We start from the raw sequence: 17,661 nt of genomic DNA on the forward strand, positions 1-17,661 counted from the left end.
CACCAACTGGCAGCAGGAAGTGTGTTACTTTTAAGATACTTTTGACTAAAGTGGGTGGGTTATTTTTACCTACAGTCACAAAACTCGGTCTCTATATTGTGCTTATCGATCCGGACAACTTTCTCATTTACAGTCATAAGCTCCGACCAACAGGAAGTCAGATATTTTGGTTTGAATGTGGTTTTGTCTCTCTCTGACAGAGTTCCCCCTGCCATTCTCTGTGTGTGTGTGTGTGTGAGTGTGTGTGTGTGTGTGTGTGTGTGTGGGGAGGGAGGGAGGGAGGGCACACACACAGACAGCCCCCCCCCTTTTCTGTGTGTGTTTGGAGGGGAGCAGAAAGACTCACACTGATACAAGCTCTAAAGCAGACTTCTTCTCGACAGTCAAAGCGGGGTTACGTTATTGCCCGTCGTGCACAGGAACCCGAAAGGCAACGGGGGTGGCGGCTTTATATATATATATATATATATATATATATATATATATATATATATATATATAGCTGCAAGCAGCGATGGAGGGCCCAAGCCGGTGGCAGCGCCAGCCCGGTGCCTTTAGTGTAACTAAAGGCACCGGGGTGGCGGTGCCACCGGCTTGGGCCCGTAATCGCTGCTTGCAGCTATATTTATTTATATATATATATATTTAGGGCCCAAGCCTTGAAAAGGCGAAGGCCCTATTGTTTTCCTTCGGATTATTCTTCTTTATTATTATTTATTAGGGCCCGAGCACCGATGGTGTGAGGACCCTCTTGGAATTGCTCTGTTTATTATTAGGGCCCGAGCACCGATGGTGCGAGGACACTATTGGAATTGCTCTGTTTATTATTATTATTATTAGGGCCCGAGCACCGATGGTGTGAGGACCCTCTTGGAATTGCTCTGTTTATTATTAGGGCCCGAGCACCGATGGTGCGAGGACACTATTGGAATTGCTCTGTTTATTATTAGGGCCCGAGCACCGATGGTGCGAGGACACTATTGGAATTGCTCTGTTTATTATTATTATTATTATTATTTTCCGCATTTAATCGCATTTTTGAGGGCCTAAACATGCACGAAAACTCACGAAAATTTGCACACGCGTCAGAACTGGCGAAAATTGACATCTGATATGCGTTTCAGAATTGGGCGGGGTAAAATGGCTCGATAGCGCCACCTATAAAGGTTCAACGGAGTGCGCCTCCCGCTACGTTTCACGAATGTGTACGAAATTCGGTACATACATGTAATGACCCAATACCTACAAAAAAGTCTCTTGGAGCATAGCCTTAAACACAACAGGAAGTCAGCCATTTTGAACTTCCTCTCTGATTTTCGTGCAGTTTTTGCCATTTTCAGGCCTCGTACTTTAACGAACTCCTCCTACAGTTTTAATCTGATTATCTTCAAATTTGGTGAGTGTAATCTTAAGGCCTTTGCGACGTTAAATTGCGAAGATCTAGAGTTTTCGTCGAAGGGCGTGTCCTCGGCGGCCTGACAAATTTTGATGTTTCGCCATGAAACAGGAAGTTGCTGTAACTCAGGCAAACAATGTCCAATCTGCCCCAAACTTCACACGTTTGATAAGCGTTCTGTCCTGAACACATGACCATGCTCAAATTCAGTTACAGTCATAGCGCCACCTGCTGGCAACAGGAAGTGACATGTTTAACACTGTTTTGGACTCCTAATAACATATACAAAATTGCCAGCAAGTGCTTAACATGTTAACAACATACTAGAAACATGCTAAAACATGCTAGCAAACATTAGCTAAGTGCTAAAGCATGCTATTACTGCAATTAAATAGGAATTTGCTGTAACTCAGGCATTGGATGTCCAATCTGCCCCAAACTTCACACGTTTGATAAGCGTTCTGTCCTGAACACATGGCCATGCTCAAATTCAGTTACAGTCATAGCGCCACCTGCTGGCAACAGGAAGTGACATGTTTAACACTGTTTTGGACTTCTAATAACATACAAAAAAGTGCCAGCAAGTGTTAAACATGTTAACAACATACTAGAAAGATGCTAAAACATGCTAGCAAACATTAGCTAGGTGCTAAATCATGCTATTAATGCAATTAAATAGGAATTTGCTGTAACTCAGGCATTGGATGTTTAATCTGCCCCAAACTTCACACGGTTGAATATTCTCATGTTTAACACATTTACATGAGAATATTCAGTTATAGTAATAGCGCCACCTACTGGCAACAGGAAATGACATGTTTAACACTGTGATGCTGTACTAGCAACATATTAAATATGCCATTGAGTTATAAACATGTTAGAAACCTGTTAAAACATGCTAGCAATTCTTAGCTAAGTGCTAAAGCATGCTAATGCAATGAAAGAGGAAGTTGTTGTTACTAAAGAAGGCAATGTCCAATCTTTCCCAAACTTTACACGTTTGATAAGAGTCCTGCCCTGAACACATCTACATGACACTTTTCAGTTATAGTAATAGCGCCACCTACTGGCAACAGGAAGTGACATGTTTAACACTGTGATACAGTACTAGCAACATATTAAATATGCCATTGAGTTATATACATGTTAGAAACATGTTAAAACATGCTAGCAATTCTTAGCTAAGTGCTAAAGCACGCTAATGCAATGAAACAGGAAGTTGGTGTTACTGAAGAAGGCAATGTCCAATCTGCCCCAAACTTCACACGTTTGATAAGAGTCCTGCCCTGAACACATCTACATGACAATTTTAAGTTAAAGTAATAGCGCCACCTACCGTCGACAGGAAGTGACAAGTTTTACACTGTGATGCGTTACTAGCGACATATTTAATATGCCATTGAGTTCTAAACATGCTAGAAACATGCTAAAACATGCTAGCAACACTTATCTGAGTTATAACGCATGCTATTATCCCCATAATCAAGGACATTTTTGTAACTGACTTTGACATACTCCTCCTATTTTTACCTACTTAAATGCACATTGTCCACCATGCTCTGTCTTCCTAAAGCCACCGGGTGGCGGTGGCACGGGTGCGAGGGCCCTTTCATCGCTGCTTGCAGCTTTAATTATTATTAGGGCCCGAGCACCGATGGTGCGAGGACACTATTGGAATTGCTCTGTTTATTATTATTATATATTATTATTATTTTCCGCATTTAATCGCATTTTTGAGGGCCTAAACATGCACGAAAACTCACGAAAATTTGCACACGCGTCAGAACTGGCGAAAATTGACATCTGATATGCGTTTCAGAATTGGGCGGGGTAAAATGGCTCGATAGCGCCACCTATAAAGGTTCAACGGAGTGCGCCTCCCGCTACGTTTCACGTACGTGTACGAAATTCGGTACATACATGTAATGACCCAATACCTACAAAAAAGTCTCTTGGAGCATAGCCTTAAACACAACAGGAAGTCAGCCATTTTGAACTTCCTCTCTGATTTTTGTGCAGTTTTTGCCATTTTCAGGCCTCGTACTTTAACGAACTCCTCCTACAGTTTTAATCTGATCGTCTTCAAATTTGGTGAGTGTAATCTTAAGGCTTTTGCGACGTTAAATTGCGAAGATCTAGAGTTTTCGTCGAAGGGCGTGTCCTCTGCGGCCTGACAAATTTTGATGTTTCGCCATGAAACAGGAAGTTGCTGTAACTCAGGCAAACAATGTCCAATCTGCCCCAAACTTCACACGTTTGATAAGCGTTCTGTCCTGAACACATGACCATGCTCAAATTCAGTTACAGTCATAGCGCCACCTGCTGGCAACAGGAAGTGACATGTTTAACACTGTTTTGGACTTCTAATAACATATACAAAATTGCCAGCAAGTGCTAAACATGTTAACAACATACTAGAAACATGCTAAAACATGCTAGCAAACATTAGCTAAGTGCTAAAGCATGCTATTACTGCAATTAAATAGGAATTTGCTGTAACTCAGGCATTGAATGCCCAATCTGCCCCAAACTTCACACGTTTGATAAGAGTTCTGGTCTGAACACATTTACATGAGAATATTCAGTTATAGTAATAGCGCCACCTATTGGCAACAGGAAGTGACATGTTTAACACTGTGATGCTGTACTAGCAACATATTAAATAAACCATTGAGTTATGTCTGACCAACAACAATAATCAGACACACCTGGATTAATCAGTTTGGCCAATCCTGGCAGACAGGAAACAAAGGACCCTGCTTAAGTTCAGGAAGTAGTGCAGCTGTGCATAGGGCCTATTTGCTGTAACTCAGGCATAGAATGTCCAATCTGCCCCAAACTTCACACGGTTTAATATTCTCATGTTTAACACATTTACATGAGAATATTCAGTTATAGTAATAGCGCCACCTACTGGCAACAGGAAGTGACATGTTTAACACTGCGATGTTGTACTAGCAACATATTAAATATGCCATTGAGTTATATACATGTTAGAAACATGTTAAAACATGCTAGCAATTCTTAGCTAAGTGCTAAAGCACGCTAATGCAATGAAACGGGAAGTTGTTGTTACTGAAGAAGGCAATGTCCAATCGGCCCCAAACTTCACACGTTTGATAAGAGTCCTGCCCTGAACACATCTACATGACAATTTTAAGTTAAAAAAATAGCGCCACCTACTGTCGACAGGAAGTGACACGTTTTAAACTGTGATGCATTGCTAGCGACATATTTAATATGCCATTGAGTTCTAAACATGCTAGAAACATGCTAAAACATGCTAGCAACACTTATCTGAGTGATAACGCATGCTATTATCCCCATAATAAAGGACATTTTTGTAACTGACTTTGACATACTCCTATATTTACCTACTTAAATGCACAATGCCCACCGTGCTCTGTCTTCCTAAATCCACCGGGGGGCGGTTGGCACGGGTGCGAGGGCCCTTTCATCGCTGCTTGCAGCTTTAATTATTATTATTTTCCGCATTTAATCGCATTTTTGAGGGCCTAAACATGCACGAAAACTCACGAAAATTTGCACACGCGTCAGAACTGGCGAAAATTGACATCTGATATGCGTTTCAGAATTGGGCGGGGTAAAATGGCTCGATAGCGCCACCTATAAAGGTTCAACGGAGTGCGCCTCCCGCTACGTGTCACGTATGTGTACGAAATTCGGTACATACATGTAATGACCCAATACCTACAAAAAAGTCTCTTGGAGCATAGCCTTAAACACAGCAGGAAGTCAGCCATTTTGAACTTCCTCTCTGATTTTTGTGCAGTTTTTGCCATTTTCAGGCCTCGTACTTTAACGAACTCCTCCTACAGTTTGAATCTGATCATCTTCAAATTTGGTGAGTGTAATCTTAAGGCCTTTGCGACGTTAAATTGCGAAGATCTAGAGTTTTCGTCGAAGGGCGTGTCCTCGGCGGCCTGACAAATTTTGATGTTTCGCCATGAAACAGGAAGTTGCTGTAACTCAGGCAAACAATGTCCAATCTGCCCCAAACTTCACACGTTTGATAAGCGTTCTGTCCTGAACACATGACCATGCTCAAATTCAGTTACAGTCATAGCGCCACCTGCTGGCAACAGGAAGTGACATCTTTAACACTGTTTTGGACTCCTAATAACATATAAAAAATTGCCACCAAGTGCTTAACATGTTAACAACATACTAGAAACATGCTAAAACATGCTAGCAAACATTAGCTAAGTGCTAAATCATGCTATTAATGCAATTAAATAGGAATTTGCTGTAACTCAGGCAAACAATGTCCAATCTGCCCCAAACTTCACACGTTTGATAAGCGTTCCGTCCTGAACACATGACCATGCTCAAATTCAGTTACAGTCATAGCGCCACCTGCTGGCAACAGGAAGTGACATCTTTAACACTGTTTTGGACTCCTAATAACATACAAAAAAGTGCCAGCAAGTGTTAAACATGTTAACAACATACTAGAAACATGCTAAAACATGCTAGCAAACATTAGCTAGGAGCTAAATCATGCTATTAATGCAATTAAATCGGAATTTGCTGTAACTCAGGCATTGGATGTTTAATCTGCCCCAAACTTCACACGGTTGAATATTCTCATGTTTAACACATTTACATGAGAATATTCAGTTATAGTAATAGCGCCACCTACTGGCAACAGGAAATGACATGTTTAACACTGTGATGCTGTACTAGCAACTTATTAAATATGCCATTGAGTTATAAACATGTTAGAAAACCTGTTAAAACATGCTAGCAATTCTTAGCTAAGTGCTAAAGCATGCTAATGCAATGAAAGAGGAAGTTGTTGTTACTAAAGAAGGCAATGTCCAATCTTTCCCAAACTTTACACGTTTGATAATAGTCCTGTCCTGAACACATCTACATGACACTTTTCAGTTATAGTAATAGCGCCACCTACTGGCAACAGGAAGTGACATGTTTAACACTGCGATGCATTACTAGCAACATATTAAATATGCCATTGAGTTATATACATGTTAGAAACATGTTAAAACATGCTAGCAATTCTTAGCTAAGTGCTAAAGCACGCTAATACAATGAAACAGGAAGTTGGTGTTACTGAAGAAGGCAATGTCCAATCTGCCCCAAACTTCACACGTTTGATAAGAGTCCTGCCCTGAACACATCTACATGACAACTTTAAGTTAAAGTAATAGCGCCACCTACTGTCGACAGGAAGTGACACGTTTTACACTGTGATGCATTACTAGCGACATATTTAATATGCCATTGAGTTCTAAACATGCTAGAAACATGCTAAAACATGCTAGCAACACTTATCTGAGTGATAACGCATGCTATTATCCCCATAATAAAGGACATTTTTGTAACTGACTTTGACATACTCCTCCTATTTTTACCTACTTAAATGCACATTGCCCACCATGCTCTGTCTTCCTAAAGCCACCGGGTGGCGGTGGCACGGGTGCGAGGGCCCTTTCATCGCTGCTTGCAGCTTTAATTATTATTATTCTTCTTCTTCTCCGCATTTAATCGCATTTTTGAGGGCCTAAACATGCACGAAAACTCACGAAAATTTGCACACGCGTCAGAACTGGCGAAAATTGACATCTGATATGCGTTTCAGAATTGGGCGGGGTAAAATGGCTCGATAGCGCCACCTATAAAGGTTCAACGGAGTGCGCCTCCCGCTACGTTTCACGTACGTGTACGAAATTCGGTACATACATGTAATGACCCAATACCTACAAAAAAGTATCTTGGAGCATAGCCTTGAACACAACAGGAAGTCAGCCATTTTGAACTTCCTCTCTGATTTTTGTGCAGTTTTTGCCATTTTCAGGCCTCGTACTTTAACGAACTCCTCCTACAGTTTTAATCTGATCATCTTCAAATTTGGTGAGTGTAATCTTAAGGCCTTTGCGACGTTAAATTGCGAAGATCTAGAGTTTTCGTCGAAGGGCGTGTCCTCGGCGGCCTGACAAATTTTGATGTTTCGCCATGAAACAGGAAGTTGCTGTAACTCAGGCAAACAATGTCCAATCTGCCCCAAACTTCACACGTTTGATAAGCGTTCTGTCCTGAACACATGACCATGCTCAAATTCAGTTACAGTCATAGCGCCACCTGCTGGCAACAGGAAGTGACATGTTTAACACTGTTTTGGACTCCTAATAACATATAAAAAATTGCCAGCAAGTGCTAAACATGTTAACAACATACTAGAAACATGCTAAAACATGCTAGCAAACATTAGCTAAGTGCTAAAGCATGCTATTACTGCAATTAAATAGGAATTTGCTGTAACTCAGGCATTGAATGCCCAATCTGCCCCAAACTTCACACGTTTGATAAGAGTTCTGTCCTGAACACATTTACATGAGAATATTCAGTTATAGTAATAGCGCCACCTATTGGCAACAGGAAGTGACTTGTTTAACACTGTCATGCTGTACTAGCAACATATTAAATAAACCATTGAGTTATAAACATGTTAGAAACCTGTTAAAACATGCTAGCAATTCTTAGCTAAGTGCTAAAGGATGCTAATGCAATGAAACAGGAAGTTGTTGTTACTCAAGTAGGCAATGTCCAATCTGCCCCAAACTTCACAGGTTTGATAAGAGTTCTGTCCTGAACACATTTACATGAGAATAATCAGTTAGAGTAATAGCGCCACCTGCTGGCAACAGGAAGTGACATGTTTAACACCATTTTGGACTCCTAATAACATATAAAAAATTGCCAGCAAGTGCTAAACATGTTAACAACATACGGGAAACATGCTAAAACATGCTAGCAAACATTAGCTAAGTGCTAAAGCATGCTATTATTGCAATTAAATAGGAATTTGCTGTAACTCAGGCATTGAATGCCCAATCTGCCCCAAACTTCACACGTTTGATAAGAGTTCTGGTCTGAACACATTTACATGAGAATATTTAGTTATAGTAATAGCGCCACCTATTGGCAACAGGAAGTGACATGTTTAACACTGCAATGCATTACTAGCAACATATTAAATATGCCATTGAGTTATATACATGTTAGAAACATGTTAAAACATGCTAGCAATTCTTAGCTAAGTGCTAAAGCACGCTAATGCAATGAAACGGGAAGTTGTTGTTACTCAAGAAGGCAATGTCCAATCTGCCCCAAACTTCACACGTTTGATAAGAGTCCTGCCCTGAACACATCTACATGACACTTTTCAGTTATAGAATAGCGCCACCTACTGGCAACAGGAAGTGACATGTTTAACACTGCAATGCATTACTAGCAACATATTAAATATGCCATTGAGTTATATACATGTTAGAAACATGTTAAAACATGCTAGCAATTCTTAGCTAAGTGCTAAAGCACGCTAATGCAATGAAAGAGGAAGTTGTTGTTACTAAAGAAGGCAATGTCCAATCTGCCCCAAACTTCACACGTTTGATAAGAGTCCTGCCCTGAACACATCTACATGACACTTTTCAGTTATAGTAATAGCGCCACCTACTGGCAACAGGAAGTGACATGGTTAACACTGTGATGCTGTACTAGCAACATATTAAATATGCCATTGAGTTATATACATGTTAGAAACATGTTAAAACATGCTAGCAATTCTTAGCTAAGTGCTAATGCATGCTAATGCAATGAAAGAGGAAGTTGTTGTTACTAAAGAAGGCAATGTCCAATCTGCCCCAAACTTCACACGTTTGATAAGAGTCCTGTCCTGAACACATCTACATGACACTTTTCAGTTATAGTAATAGCGCCACCTACTGGCAACAGGAAGTGACATGTTTAACACTGCGATGCATTACTAGCAACATATTAAATATGCCATTGAGTTATATACATGTTAGAAACATGTTAAAACATGCTAGCAATTCTTAGCTAAGTGCTAAAGCACGCTAATGCAATGAAACGGGAAGTTGTTGTTACTGAAGAAGGCAATGTCAAATCTGCCCCAAACTTCACACGTTTGATAAGAGTCCTGCCCTGAACACATCTACATGACAATTTTAAGTTAAAGTAATAGCGCCACCTACTGTCGACAGGAAGTGACACGTTTTACACTGTGATGCATTACTAGCGACATATTTAATATGCCATTGAATTCTAAACATGCTAAAACATGCTAGCAACACTTATCTGAGTTATAACGCATGCTATTATCCCCATAATAAAGGACATTTTTGTAACTGACTTTGACATACTCCTATTTTTACCTACTTAAATGCACATTGCCCACCGTGCTCTGTCTTACTAAAGCCACCGGGTGGCGGTGGCACGGGTGCGAGGGCCCTTTCATCGCTGCTTGCAGCTTTAATTATTATTATTATTATTATTTTCCGCATTTGATCGCATTTTTGAGGGCCTAAACATGCACGAAAACTCACGAAAATTTGCACACGCGTCAGAACTGGCGAAAATTGACATCTGATATGCGTTTCAGAATTGGGCGGGGTAAAATGGCTCGATAGCGCCACCTATAAAGGTTCAACGGAGTGCGCCTCCCGCTACGTTTCACGTACGTGTACGAAATTCGGTACATACATGTAATGACCCAATACCTACAAAAAAGTCTCTTGGAGCATAGCCTTAAACACAACAGGAAGTCAGCCATTTTGAACTTCCTCTCTGATTTTTGTGCAGTTTTTGGCATTTTCAGGCCTCGTACTTTAACGAACTCCTCCTACAGTTTTAATCTGATCATCTTCAAATTTGGTGAGTGTAATCTTAAGGCCTTTGCGACGTTAAATTGCGAAGATCTAGAGTTTTCGTCGAAGGGCGTGTCCTCGGCGGCCTGACAAATTTTGATGTTTCGCCATGAAACAGGAAGTTGCTGTAACTAAGGCAAACAATGTCCAATCTGCCCCAAACTTCACACGTTTGATAAGCGTTCTGTCCTGAACACATGACCATGCTCAAATTCAGTTACAGTCATAGCGCCACCTGCTGGCAACAGGAAGTGACATGTTTAACACCGTTTTGGACTCCTAATTAACATATACAAAATTGCCAGCAAGTGCTAAACATGTTAACACCATACTAGAAACATGCTAAAACATGCTAGCAAACATTAGCTAAGTGCTAAAGCATGCTATTACTGCAATTAAATAGGAATTTGCTGTAACTCAGGCATTGAATGCCCAATCTGCCCCAAACTTCACACGTTTGATAAGAGTTCTGTCCTGAACACATTTACATGAGAATATTCAGTTATAGTAATAGCGCCACCTATTGGCAACAGGAAGTGACATGTTTAACACTGTGATGCTGTACTAGCAACATATTAAATAAACCATTGAGTTATAAACATGTTAGAAACATGTTAAAACATGCTAGCAATTCTTAGCTAAGTGCTAAAGCATGCTAATGCAATGAAACAGGAAGTTGTTGTTACTCAAGTAGGCAATGTCCAATCTGCCCCAAACTTCACAGGTTTGATAAGAGTCCTGCCCTGAACACATCTACATGAGAATAATCAGTTAGAGTAATAGCGCCACCTGCTGGCAACAGGAAGTGTCATGTTTAACACCATTTTGGACTCCTAATAACATATAAAAAATTGCCAGCAAGTGCTGAACATGTTAACAACACACGGGAACCATGCTAAAACATGCTAACAAACATTAGCTAAGTGCTAAAGCATGCTATTCCTGCAATTAAATAGGAATTTGCTGTCAGGCATTGAATGTTCAATTTGCCCCAATTTCACACGTTTGATAAGAGTTCTGCCCTGAACACATCTACATGACACTTTTCAGTTATAGTAATAGCGCCACCTACTGGCAACAGGAAGTGACATGGTTAACACTGTGATGCAGTACTAGCAACATATTAAATATGCCATTGAGTAATAAACATGTTAGAAACCTGTTAAAACATGCTAGCAATTCTTAGCTAAGTGCTAAAGCATGCTAATGCAATGAAACGGGAAGTTATTGTTACTGAAGAAGACAATGTCCAATCTGCCCCAAACTTCACAGGTTTGATAAGAGTCCTGCCCTGAACACATCTACATGACAATTTTAAGTTAAAGTAATAGCGCCACCTACTGTCGACAGGAAGTGACACGTTTTAAACTGTGATGCATTGCTAGCGACATATTTAATATGCCATTGAGTTCTAAACATGCTAGAAACATGCTAAAACATGCTAGCAACACTTATCTGAGTGATAACGCATGCTATTATACCCATGATAAAGGACATTTTTGTAACTGACTTTGACATACTACTCCTATTTTTACCTACTTAAATGCACATTGCCCACCGTGCTCTGTCTTCCTAAAGCCACCGGGTGGCGGTGGCACGGGTGCGAGGGCCCTTTCATCGCTGCTTGCAGCTTTAATTATTATTATTATTATTATTCTTCTCCGCATTTAATCGCATTTTTGAGGGCCTAAACATGCACGAAAACTCACGAAAATTTGCACACGCGTCAGAACTGGCGAAAATTGACATCTGATATGCGTTTCAGAATTGGGCGGGGTAAAATGGCTCGATAGCGCCACCTATAAAGGTTCAACGGAGTGCGCCTCCCGCTACGTTTCACGTACGTGTACGAAATTCGGTACATACATGTAATGACCCAATACCTACAAAAAAGTCTCTTGGAGCATAGCCTTAAACACAACAGGAAGTCAGCCATTTTGAACTTCCTCTCTGATTTTTGTGCAGTTTTTGCCATTTTCAGGCCTCGTACTTTAACGAACTCCTCCTACAGTTTTAATCTGACCATCTTCAAATTTGGTGAGTGTAATCTTAAGGCCTTTGCGACGTTAAATTGCGAAGATCTTGAGTTTTCGTCGAAGGGCGTGTCCTCGGCGGCCTGACAAATTTTGATGTTTCGCCATGAAACAGGAAGTTGCTGTAACTCAGGCAAACAATGTCCAATCTGCCCCAAACTTCACACGTTTGATAAGAGTTCAGTCCTGAACACATGACCATGCTCAAATTCAGTTACAGTCATAGCGCCACCTGCTGGCAACAGGAAGTGACATGTTTAACACTGTTTTGGACTCCTAATAACATATAAAAAATTGCCAGCAAGTGCTAAACATGTTAAAAACATACTACAAACATGCTAAAACATGCTAGCAAACATTAGCTAAGTGCTAAAGCATGCTATTACTGCAATTAAATAGGAATTTAATGTAACTCAGGCATGGAATGTCCAATCTGCCCCAAACCTCACACGTTTGATAAGAGTTCTGTCCTGAACACATGACCATGCTCAAATTTAGTTACAGTCATAGCGCCACCTGCTGGCAACAGGAAGTGACATGTTTAACACTGTTTTGGACTCCTAATAACATATAAAAAAGTGCCACCAAGTGCTAACCATGCTAACAACATACTAGAAACATGCTAAAACATGCTAGCAAACATTAGCTAGGTGCTAAAGCATGCTATTACTGCAATTAAATAGGAATTTGCTGTAACTGAGGCATTGAATGTCCAATCTGCCCCAAACTTCACACGGTTGTATATTCTCATGTTTAACACATTTACATGAGAATATTCAGTTGTAGTAATAGCGCCACCTGCTGGCAACAGGAAGTGACATGTTTAACAGTGTGATGCAGTACTAGCAACATATTAAATATGCCATTGAGTTATACACATGTTAGAAACCTATTAAAACATGCTAGCAATTCTTAGCTAAGTGCTAAAGCACGCTAATGCAATGCAACAGGAAGTTGTTGTTACTCAAGTAGGCAATGTCCAATCTGCCCCAAACTTCACACGTTTGATAAGAGTTCTGCCCTGAACACATCTACATGACACTTTTCAGTTATAGTAATAGCGCCACCTACTGGCAACAGGAAGTGACATGTTTAACACTGTGATGCAGTACTAGCAACATATTAAATATGCCATTGAGTTATAAACATGTTATAAACATGTTAAAACATGCTAGCAATTCTTATCTAAGTGCTAAAGCACGCTAATGCAATGCAACAGGAAGTTGTTGTTACTCAAGTAGGCAATGTCCAATCTGCCCCAAACTTCACACGTTTGATAAGAGTTCTGCCCTGAACACATCTACATGACACTTTTCAGTTATAGTAATAGCGCCACCTACTGTCGACAGGAAGTGACACGTTTTACACTGTGATGCATTACTAGCGACATATTTAATATGCCATTGAGTTATAAACATGTTAGAAACATGTTAAAACATGCTAGCAATTCTTAGCTAAGTGCTAAAGCACGCTAATGCAATGAAACAGGAAGTTGGTGTTACTGAAGAAAGCAATGTCCAATCTGCCCCAAACTTCACACGTTTGATAAGAGTCCTGCCCTGAACACATCTACATGACAATTTTAAGTTAAAGTAATAGCGCCACCTACCATCGACAGGAAGTGACACGTTTTACACTGTGATGCAGTACTAGCGACATATTTAATATGCCATTGAGTTCTAAACACGCTAGAAACATGCTAAAACATGCTAGCAACACTTATCTGAGTGATAACACATGCTATTATCCCCATAATAAAGGACATTTTTGTAACTGAATTTGACATACTCCTCCTATTTTTACCTACTTAAATGCACATTGCCCACCGTGCTCTGTCTTCCTAAAGCCACCGGGTGGCGGTGGCACGGGTGCGAGGGCCCTTTCATCGCTGCTTGCAGCTTTAATTAGGGCCCGAGCACCGATGGTGCGAGGACACTATTGGAATTGCTCTGTTTATTATTATTATTATTATTTTCCGCATTTAATCGCATTTTTGAGGGCCTAAACATGCACGAAAACTCACGAAAATTTGCACACGCGTCAGAACTGGCGAAAATTGACATCTGATATGCGTTTCAGAATTGGGCGGGGTAAAATGGCTCGATAGCGCCACCTATAAAGGTTCAACGGAGTGCGCCTCCCGCTACGTTTCACGTATGTGTACGAAATTCGGTACATACATGTAATGACCCAATACCTACAAAAAAGTCTCTTGGAGCATAGTCTTAAACACAACAGGAAGTCAGCCATTTTGAACTTCCTCTCTGATTTTTGTGCAGTTTTTGCCATTTTCAGGCCTCGTACTTTAACGAACTCCTCCTACAGTTTTAATCTGATCATCTTCAAATTTGGTGAGTGTAATCTTAAGGCCTTTGCGACATTAAATTGCGAAGATCTAGAGTTTTCGTCGAAGGGCGTGTCCTCGGCGGCCTGACAAATTTTGATGTTTCCCCATGAAACAGGAAGTTGCTGTAACTCAGGCAAACAATGTCCAATCTGCCCCAAACTTCACACGTTTGATAAGCGTTCTGTCCTGAACACATGACCATGCTCAAATTCAGTTACAGTCATAGCGCCACCTGCTGGCAACAGGAAGTGACATGTTTAACACTGTTTTGGACTCCTAATAACATATAAAAAATTGCCAGCAAGTGCTTAACATGTTAACAACATACTAGAAACATGCTAAAACATGCTAGCAAACATTAGCTAAGTGCTAAAGCATGCTATTACTGCAATTAAATAGGAATTTGTTGTAACTCAGGCATTGAATGTCCAATCTGCCCCAAACTTCACACGTTTGATAAGCGTTCTGTCCTGAACACATGACCATGCTCAAATTCAGTTACAGTCATAGCGCCACCTGCTGGCAACAGGAAGTGACATGTTTAACACTGTTTTGGACTCCTAATAATATACAAAAAAGTGCCAGCAAGTGTTAAACATGTTAACAACATACTAGAAACATGCTAAAACATGCTAGCAAACATTAGCTAGGTGCTAAATCATGCTATTAATGCAATTAAATAGGAATTTGCTGTAACTCAGGCATTGGATGTTTAATCTGCCCCAAACTTCACACGGTTGAATATTCTCATGTTTAACACATTTACATGAGAATATTCAGTTATAGTAATAGCGCCACCTACTGGCAACAGGAAATGACATGTTTAACACTGTGATGCTGTACTAGCAACATAATAAATATGCCATTGAGTTATAAACATGTGAGAAACCTGTTAAAACATGCTAGCAATTCTTAGCTAAGTGCTAAAGCATGCTAATGCAATGAAAGAGGAAGTTGTTGTTACTAAAGAAGGCAATGTCCAATCTTTCCCAAACTTTACACGTTTGATAAGAGTCCTGCCCTGAACACATCTACATGACACTTTTCAGTTATAGTAATAGCGCCACCTACTGGCAACAGGAAGTGACATGTTTAACACTGTGATGCAGTACTAGCAACATATTAAATATGCCATTGAGTTATATACATGTTAGAAACATGTTAAAACATGCTAGCAATTCTTAGCTAAGTGCTAAAGCACGCTAATGCAATGAAACAGGAAGTTGGTGTTACTGAAGAAGGCAATGTCCAATCTGCCCCAAACTTCCCACGTTTGATAAGAGTCCTGCCCTGAACACATCTACATGACAATTTTAAGTTAAAGTAATAGCGCCACCTACTGTCGACAGGAAGTGACACGTTTTACACTGTGATGCATTACTAGCGACATATTTAATATGCCATTGAGTTCTAAACATGCTAGAAACATGCTAAAACATGCTAGCAACACTTATCTGAGTTATAACGCATGCTATTATCCCCATAATCAAGGACATTTTTGTAACTGACTTTGACATACTCCTCCTATTTTTACCTACTTAAATGCACATTGCCCACCGTGCTCTGTCTTCCTAAAGCCACCGGGTGGTGGTGGCACGGGTGCGAGGGCCCTTTCATCGCTGCTTGCAGCTTTAATTATTATTATTATTATTATATTACTACCTTTTGGGCACTTTTGGGGGCCTTAACGTGCTCAAAAACTCTTGAAACTTTGCACAAATGTCAGAACCCGCGGCCATTAGAGCTGGACTGAAGCTGGTACCCGGGCGTGGCAGGAGGGCTCGACAGCGCCCCCTGGAACGCGGTCCGAAAACTTGGTCCATAAATCAAACACGCTTGCGTGGAATAATATGAAACTCGGTACACTTATAGATCTCATCGGTTCATATATCCTTCGTGCTCTGACTTTTTACCCCAGCCCAACAGGAAGTCGGCTATTTGGCGTAGTTTAAAAAACACATGCAATGGAATTTAAAATACTCCTCCTAGACGATTTAACCAATCACCACGAAACTCGGTGTGCATGAAGTCAAGACATGGAGGATGAAAAATTGCCAGGGGATTTTTGATATCTCGAACGGTTTGGCCGTGGCGAGGAAACGAATTTATGGCGAATATTGGAAACAGGAAGTGTGTTATAACATCCTCATACATTAACTGATCTTGATGAAACTTCAGCAGTGTGTTCGCTGTAAGAGGCCAATCATATGGATGTGACTATTGTGAGTCAAAGTTATAGCGCCACCAACTGGCAGCAGGAAGTGTGTCACTTTCAAAATGCTTTGAATTCACCCTCTTATTTTTACCCGATTTGCTTCAAACTTTATGTGTATAATGTAAACACACGGCAGATGTAGACCTGTGAAAGAATTATTGATATCTTAAATACTGTTGCCATGGCAACGCTTTAAACTTTTATATTCTTTTTGGGTGCATTTGAGGCTCTTAACATGCTTCAAATTGCATGAAACTCAACATGCATATCAGATTTATTAGGTACTAGGCATGTGTGAAGTTTCAGAAACGGGCGCGGTGGAGGGGCTCAGTAGCGCCACCTTTAGTCAAAAATGGGGTATTAGTTTTACCTACAGTAACAAAAATCGGTATTTATATTTATCTCCCCGAGCCGGACAACTTTCTAATTTACAGTCATTAGCTCCGACCAACAGGAAGTCAGATATTTTGGTTTGAATGTGATTTGATGGGAATTTTGCCAGTCTCTCTCAGTGTCTGTGTGTGTGAGAGAGGAGGGGGGCTTTATTTTAACCCTTTCTCTGCTGTGTGGGACTTCTCGGGCACTTTTGGGGCCCTTAACGTGCTCGAAAACTCTTGAAACTTTGCACACAGGTCAGAACCTGCGGCCATCAGGGCTGGGCTGAAGCTGGTACCCGGGCGTGGCAGGGGAGCTCAACAGCGCCCCCTTGAACGTGGTCCGAAAAACTTGGTCCATATATCAAACACGTTTGCATGTAATAATATGAAACTCGGTACACATATAGATTTAATCGGGCCGAACAACTTTCGTGCTCTAAGTTTTACACCAGTCCAACAGGAAGTCGGCTATTATGGGCTGTATGAAAATGCATGCCCCTGGAATTTGATATACTCCTCCAAGAAAAATTATCCTATCGCCACCAAACTCGGTCAGCATGAAGTCAAGACATTGAGGACGCT

The 17,661-nt window shown here is 40.7% G+C and overlaps 1 long non-coding RNA gene across 1 annotated transcript in view; it reads right to left on the reverse strand.

Annotated features, from left to right (window-relative positions):
- LOC307003440 overlaps positions 1–17,661 on the reverse strand; it is a 223,595-nt gene that overhangs the window by 65,827 nt on the left and 140,107 nt on the right. The window lies entirely within an intron of this gene.

The sequence above is a fragment of the Phoxinus phoxinus genome (genome assembly GCF_949152265.1).
Source record: "Phoxinus phoxinus genome assembly, chromosome: 8".
NCBI lineage: Eukaryota > Metazoa > Chordata > Actinopteri > Cypriniformes > Leuciscidae > Phoxinus > Phoxinus phoxinus.